This window comes from Ambystoma mexicanum, chromosome 4q (assembly GCF_040938575.1).
Source record: "Ambystoma mexicanum isolate Mex_15411 chromosome 4q, UKY_AmexF1_1, whole genome shotgun sequence".
In the NCBI taxonomy this organism is placed as follows: domain Eukaryota; kingdom Metazoa; phylum Chordata; class Amphibia; order Caudata; family Ambystomatidae; genus Ambystoma; species Ambystoma mexicanum.
The window spans coordinates 1110601355-1110609606 of record NC_090928.1 but is presented as its reverse complement, the minus strand read 5'-3'; positions in this window follow the sequence as shown (position 1 = coordinate 1110609606).

The following is an 8252-nucleotide window of genomic DNA, read 5'->3' as shown; positions in this document are numbered from 1 at the left end:
CACATCTACTACTCCCTCTAAAAACACACAATGAGGAACCCAACGCAATCTAATAAGGGCTTACTCCTCCTACGAACAGAACTGGAAATTCCCTCGAGAAACAAAAACAATAAACTTAGCCCTAACATCTGTTCCAAGCTGCCCCTTGGAACCTAGGACCTGCCACGACCCAGTGTTCCCACAGATACACTACCTAACGTGACAAACCATCCGTGCACAAACAACCTTCCGCCCTAGTCTGCACCCTAGGGCACCAGGGCTGCCACCCCCGGGCACAAACCCAGCTCAACACGAGCAACAACAAGCACACCATCCCAAGATCAGTCCACAAAAGCAACCCAACAGGGCACCCCAACGCAACAAGAACACCTAAGAAACCCAATCCTAAAGGATTGCACAAAAACACCCATCTAAACCAACACAACACAAGTACACCCCACACCTTGGACCCCTGGTCCAGCCAACTGCATAAACGCAATACACCCACACACAAACCTTGGACCCCTGGCCCAGCCAACCGCGTAACCGCAGTACACCCACACATACCTTGGACCCCTAGTCCAGCCGACTGCGCCGCTGCAGCACACCCACACACACACCTAGGACCCCAAGTCCAGCCAACTGCACCACCGCAGCACACTCACTCACACCATGGACCCTAAGTCCAGCCAACTGCGCCACCGCAGCACACCTAACTCTACCACAGAGGACACCCAGTGCTAACCAATGGAAAACACACTATAATAAGGAATCCAAGTCCATACCAATTCCATCAGCAGAATACCACTCAACCAACCATTGAAGCAGGTTGCTATTGGGAAACCAATTGAGGTACACAACAAGTAGAACACATGCCCCACACACACCTGAATTTAGAGGTTCCCTCATGCACCATATGCACACCTACTAAGCGCACGATAGGCGGGCATATACATAAAAACTTTGGTATTTATATGCAGAACTGCGATCATACTGCCAACACATTAGCATGCATGTGCAAACACTGGCATAAATGTGTTAAAACGCACCGTTAGGAAGAAATCACTGCAGCAACGCTACAGAAAGACCCCACTCATTACTCCAAATTCTTTTTAGCACATAGTAAAAGGCTGCCATCAATATAGCATCAACAACCCGCAAGTGCCCCACCCACGAGTCTGTCCAAACCCGCAAATGAGAAACCCGACCTGAAAAAAAAAACATTATTAGACATTAACACATTACTTTAGATGAGACCATCAGACACAGCTCTATGCAGGTGAGTAGCCCCACCCACGAGTCAAAAATCCCAAAAGTTCAGTCCCACCTGCAAGAAATAGGTTACACAAGAAAACACAATGCAATTTTGGGAATTAATGGAACAATTAAAAAATCTCACTCGCACAATATTGCAATATGAACCACGACACAAAACGCACATCCAAATACACTCATACACAACTTACAGTGCGTGCAACGACTCTCACTCACACAGGCCTATGCTATGCATACACACAACACCCAAAAACGCAGCCGGCACACAAATATATCAAGCTCACTAGTTCTTCATGAACAGGAACGTCCTCCTCCTCGTGACAGACTGCTGTGATTCGGAACTCAACTGCTCCCAGGCCCACGCAGCACCACAACTCCAGTCACAGGGTGCAGGCAAATCCTCCATTGCACCTGGCCTGATGGACTTGCAGTGCAACAAATCCTCATTGCCGCGTGTCTCTGACACGAGTTCAAAACACCCAACGGAGATCACACGGATGTCCATATTACACAAATCCACGTTGTTGCCATCGTCCCATTCTGGGAAAGGCTTGCGCTCTTCCGATGCGCATACACAGATGTCCATGTCACCCCAGACATTCCTCCTATACAGCTCGCTTTCAGGTACTTCACCAAGTCGTTTGGGGAGCCCCCGCGGCTGCTTTCCTCTGACCAGAGACACTGCTCCAGCACATACGCTGCGCTCACAAGTGGCAACGTAATGTAAACCTTCTTTGTATTCCAGCAGCCCACGCTGGAACGCACGTCGCAACAAAGGCAACGCGATAACAACTATGCGTTTTGGTCACGCCCCCATGAACGCATCTGCATTCCAGCTTCTCCCGCCATGCGCATGACCAACTTTCACTATGGAGTACCTCCAGGTGACACATTACGTCACCATAGTTGCTCCAGTCATCGCAGCGCTCACATCTACTGCGCCCCTCGTCGGGTGAGACAATCAGGGGCCCACCATATAGAGAGCGCAAGGACAACAACTGTGGACTCAGGCACCTCAAGCTGCTCTCCAGGCCTCACACGGATGCGGTCCCTAACTGCCCGCCAGCTGGACCACCCGGCCTCCAGCCAGCAAGCAGGGACAGTCTCACCTCCTTACATCGCGGCGCTCCACATACCGCTCCGGGAGGGGCTTAACCCCAACACAGCTCACACGCCAAGAGCCGCCTCCTCTCTGAAAGCTCCTCTGCCAGCACCTAATTGACTCTGAACACCGATTGGTGCCGGGAACCGACAGCCCAGGTGCGCTGGGACTTCACAGATGGAGCATGAACGATACTCCTTAGGGCCCCGCACACCGACCTGTGTGCCGACGAGGCTCCTGTATTCAGCACCACCCGGCCTGCTGAAGAAGCCTGCGCAGTCCAGATAAGACAACTCTGGACCTCAGCCTGCTGTAAGCTTGATACTGGGGCATGAATCCACTGGAGGGCAATGTTTCCTGGTTCAGGACTGTCTCCTCCTCAACAGGATCCCATCCTCATCGCCAATGTCATATCTTGGTACCTGAAGTTACACCCGGACCAGCAGGTAAAATATAAGTAGGTTTATTGTAGTTTAGTTGCCAGGAACAACATTGGCATGTCCCCTCAAGCCAGCATAACTCCAACTGTAAAACCTAGAACCCAGCTTCAGAGCATAACGTTCCAACACTCCACACACTCTGACATCACAACATTCCATGTAACAGTGATGTCACCACCTCACCTGAGATGCACATTACAACATAATGCCCTATACAGTGGTGCTAATAAAATCACCATCCGGAGGCTACAAACATTACAAAATAACACCTTGAGAGCAACACTTGGCATAAACAAAAGAACCCACATCTCCTCCATAAGACGCCAACATAAATGGCTGTCTACTGATAACAAAATACAGCTAAAGACGTAATCACTGACACATAAAGCTCTAAATAATGCTGCCCCTAGCCACCTTATAGATAAACTTCATAGAAGAATCTATCTCAGACCAACTAGAGTTGGCAATGCCAATTGCCTGGCAATACCTCGATACAGGCTTACCGCGATTGGTGGGAATAGTTTCCCAGTGAAGGCAGCTAAAACTTGGAACCTACTGCCACAAGACCTGAGAGTAGACCAACCTTACCTACACTTCAGAAAAAACGCAATCAAACATCTCATCTCTACTGACCCCCTAGTCTCCTATCCTTTAGGCTGTCCGCATCTGCATCTTCATCCGATTCTGACTCAGCATAGTCCCACTCGCCCAATATTCCCCAATTGAATCCTGCGTCACTGCTTATAAGACTATGTGTAACTTATTCTACTTTGAGACTCAGTGTAAATACTTAGTAATATCTGCTAACTTGTACATTTGTATATTGCATATTATGTAACCATGTAAGCTTTATATTTGTATATTGTATATTTTGTAACCATGTAAGCTTTGCATTTTCTTATTGCTGCGCCCCATTACCTACGGCTCTGGTGCGCATAAAAAGTGAACAAACAAACAAACAATTGCAGAGAGAGGACTGTGAAGTATCTTGGTGTGGCTAGGACACAGGCAGGAAACTCAGGAACCACACCAGAGCAAGGATTATCAAAAGGTAAAGTCTTCTTTATTGTTTCAGTTACAGTGGGAAAGTAAGACAGGAGATGAGGTGATGTGCTTCCATAGTAGGTGTTAAGCTAGGCTACTACAACATCCCTCCTTTGATGAAAAGGAAAAGTATAACCATACATGTGTTTAAAAAGAATATACCCTCGAGGAACATTTTCGTCTTATGTCCTGGTCTGCCCCTCAGGACCTCAGGGGTGCCACCCCCAAGCACAATCTGCTCACTCTGAGCAAGACAACATCTAACTCACCTAACCAAACTGTACAAAACCTCTTCTCCTTCTGTAAGGGCCTGCCACGCCCAAACCCTGGACCTGCCACGTCCCGGCACAACCTCACCCTAATACAGGACACTCCCGTCGGTGTAAATAGAGCAGACTCACTACAACCAAAGGTAAAGACTTCTTTATTGTTTCAGTTACAGCGGGAAAGTAAGAAAGGAGATTAGGTGATGTGCTTCTGCTCTCCTTGGCTGTCTCCCTGCCAGTCCCCCAACCGTCCTCTTTTGGAACCCTTACACTCACCCCATTCCAGGCCTCGCACCAACATTCCAAGCTCCACTGCTCACTCACATAGACACACATAGTAGATGTTAAAGGATAGTTCCTGGACTTTTTTTTATTGTCCCTACGGTTCGGCCATGTGTTTTTAAGCATAACTCGGTAGATCGTAGAAAACTTTCCTATGGACCTTACCCGACTTTTCGTCCATTAACGCACTCGAAATCAGCCGCCATTTTCTGATAATCCTATCATTTCCCCCCATCGACCTGGCTCACCTGCTTTTGCGGCACTAAATCAAATCCCCGCCCCTGAAACAGACTTTATCAAAACATTCATATTCCCTGCCTCTATCCGTGACGTGACTGAGCTGCGTAGGCAAACGCACCCAGGCGTCTTCTACGCGACTACACACAGAACCCGGAAATCAACACAGATCAGCTCACAACACAGCGCGCCACAATTGGGAATATGAAACTGTACTTTTAAATCAAACCGCAAGATTGTAAATTTGGTAAAGTACATTTATTTGACATCAAATGTTTTGAGAATATTCAGCGATTTTCATATTTATTTGCTCACGTTCCAAAAAGTTCGTTTTGAGGCACGCGATGTTCCTTTGCTGTACACAGGGTCTTACATCATCTCACAATACAGCGCCACAATTCGGAATATGAAACTGTGGTTTAAAAGCAAACGGCAAGATTGTACATTTGGCAAAGTACATTTATTGGACATCAAATGTTTAGAGAATATTCAGCGATTTGCATTTTTCTTTGCTCTCGATCCAAAATAGTTCGTCTTGAGGCAAGCGATGTTCGTGTGCAGTACACAGGGTGTTGGTTTACGATAAAATAAGCTCTTCGGTCGCACTGATATTCGCATGGCTGTTCCAACAACGAGGCACTAGGCCACCACAACGGTCTGTATCTTGCATCTAGCCGTTAGTACCGCGTAAGGGCATACTTGTACTTGGCGATCGTCCCATAAAATGGTCAGGGTGGTAACGTTGTTCATGCGGAGAAGCAACTGGCGGTTGAAAAAGCCATCCGCCGGTGTCTGGTACTCGTGACACATACAATAATGAAGGATGTACCTGTTTGAAAAACATAAAAAATGAAATTAGTCTCACCATCAGATCTTTATTAAAATTATTCATTTTATATATTAGGTCGGGAAATTATTTCATAGCTAGGACAGTGCAACTGGGTATTATACGTCAAGGGGGGGCTGTAGGATACTGAGACAGTCCCCCAGTGCAGGGGTTGACAGGGAGGCAGTGCAGGTGGAGAGTGGAAGGGCCCAGGACCGAGGTCGCAGACAGTGGACAAGTTGTAGCAGGGGAGAGGGAGAGAGAAAGCAGAAGCAAAGAGGAAGGTTTTGAGGTGCTTCCGTAAAAGGAGATGGTTCTCCTCAAGATAGTGTGCGGTACAAAACAATATGCCACATAGAATGAACAAGTACAACTTAACCCGTCTTTAAAGCTACTCTATAGTAATTAAATTGCGGTATAAACTCATCTAAAGAGTTACTTACATTATATTTGCATTTTCCATTGTGTCTGTGTGTAGGGCAGCCCCGAAATACCACTCCTTCTATGCCGACGTTATTTCTTCTAATGAACGAACATTAAATGGCTATCGTTTCTGAAATTTTATTCATTATCGTTTCTTACGTTATTGCACCACACCCCCAAAAAGAAGTCTTTCGGGATGGTCCCGGCCTGTCAAGGTCAAATAACAATAGAACCTTATACTGAGTCGTGGGCAATTCCGGCACCCGAGCAAAAAATCAAAGCAGCTGACCTTCACTTTAAACGAGCACACATTCCTAGTTAGCTACATTCAGTGTAAGGCCATCTCACAGGACTTGAAATTTACACTCCATCTTTGCATTTTGTCTGCGTGCTTTGCAGCCCCAGAGAACCATAAATACGGAGACATTCTATATTTTTTTTAAAATGATTTATATTACTGTTTGGTTTAATTTAATGCGCAAATGAACAAGGTTGGATAGACAAATTGCATGTACACTGAGCAATCACTTTTATATACACAATACACAGCTACACATATTCAATGGGCCTGCGACATGAGGAGACTCGAGAGCAAAGTCACAGGTGACACCCGGGTGGTTCGCACTACTGCACGGTGAAGGGAGGGGCAAGGGTGGAGAGACACATTGCATGTACACTGAGCAATCACTTTTATTTACACATTACATAGATACACATATTCAATGGGCCTGCAACATGAGGAGACTCGAGAGAACAGACAATCAAATTACAATCATTTAAACCGTGATGTGTATTTCTCAATGAGCTCTGCTTTAGGTGGACATGGAACAGAGGCAATGTTGGGTGGCAATGCAGTTGTCCCCTGCACAGGTTCGTTCACAACTCCATTTATGTGCCTATCTAGGACGTCAACAATAAGTCTCTCAATAAACTCATATTGCATATCCTCAAACACTGGTTTGATCACCCATTGTTTACTTCTTTTAGTGAAGGCCTTATTGTAGCGAAGCATCCCTAAAGTTCCGGTCGTCCTACTTTGTTGACGGGGAACATTATGGTTATGTGCCAAGACCGCTAGAAGAGTCCGATTTATCATGCCCTCCATGCCGAAATGCAATCGCTTTGGCCTGTACTTTAGCCACATATTGTGGAACACCTCCAAATCTCCTGTGTGGCAGAATTCCGCGAGTCCCCTCAAATCTCTTGTTATAGTTTTATCAAATGCAATCTTTTCAATGGCTTTGTGAGTGGGTGATGAAGGAATCAACCACTTCTTCTTCCGTGCCTCCTCTGTGGACAAATGGCCATGTTCACAATTGTGGAAATGTTGGTTTGTGGTCCAGCGGTGAACGTTGCTACAGTGCAGCATTACTGACCGCCATTTTTCCAGTAGAATTTCCAACGACCCTCCACATGTTTTTGAGCTCCACCAAAGATGGTTGCTGATTGACTTGGACCACTGTGAAATACCTTGCATTTTTTTTTTTACCTGCAGCCGACATTTTTTTATTGATTGTTTTTGCAAGATGCCAAACGTCAAATTGGTGATTTATATTTTTGTACTCTTCTCTCATTGTCTTGGCAATTGAAACATGTCTGTCCGTGGCTATCAGGTCGATCACCATTCCCCGCGATTGTAGTTCTTGCAATGATGCTACAAAGCTAACTTTCTCCATGGCTACTGAGGATGTGCTTTGTGACACCTGCACGACCACCGAACTCACAATTTTCTTGCTTTCCATGTCCTGAAAGTGGTAGGTGCAGTACTTGGCTGAAAATCCTGGGCTGTCGCACTGTCCATCACTGGCTAGCCTGAACCGTTTGCCCGCGAATGTACTATCAATAGACATTTTTTCCATTCTCCAAGCTTCGCTAATGGCTGGAAATAGATAATCGGTTTGGTATTTGTAGAACTGAGTTTTCGCAATGAAATGGATTCCCACAAACTGAAAGAAAGACTCTAACTTTTTAAAACTTGAACCACTAAAAAGTGCAGCCGCTGCACAAAGTAGATTGCCTGCTGGCAGTTGCCCCAGCATGGGTTGTGCAGACCATGAGAAAGGATGATATTTTGTACAGGTGGCATGTATTTTAAGGTTAGTGCCTCGAATTGCACAAGTCACATTAATCAATGGCTCCCCACATACTTCCCCACCAACCGAATGCCCACATTTCATCCGAATAATAATATCAATCAAACAACTATCGAATACAATGAATTTGGCCTCTTTCCTTATACTGCCACTCTGCATCCCAGCTGGTTCGGCCTGTAACGTTTAGGACATGTCACTCACATGAAAGGTAGAATCTCTGATATCGTCTTCCACTATGTTCAGTGATATTGATGGTGTTTCATTGTCGTCCACTTCATTCTCTTC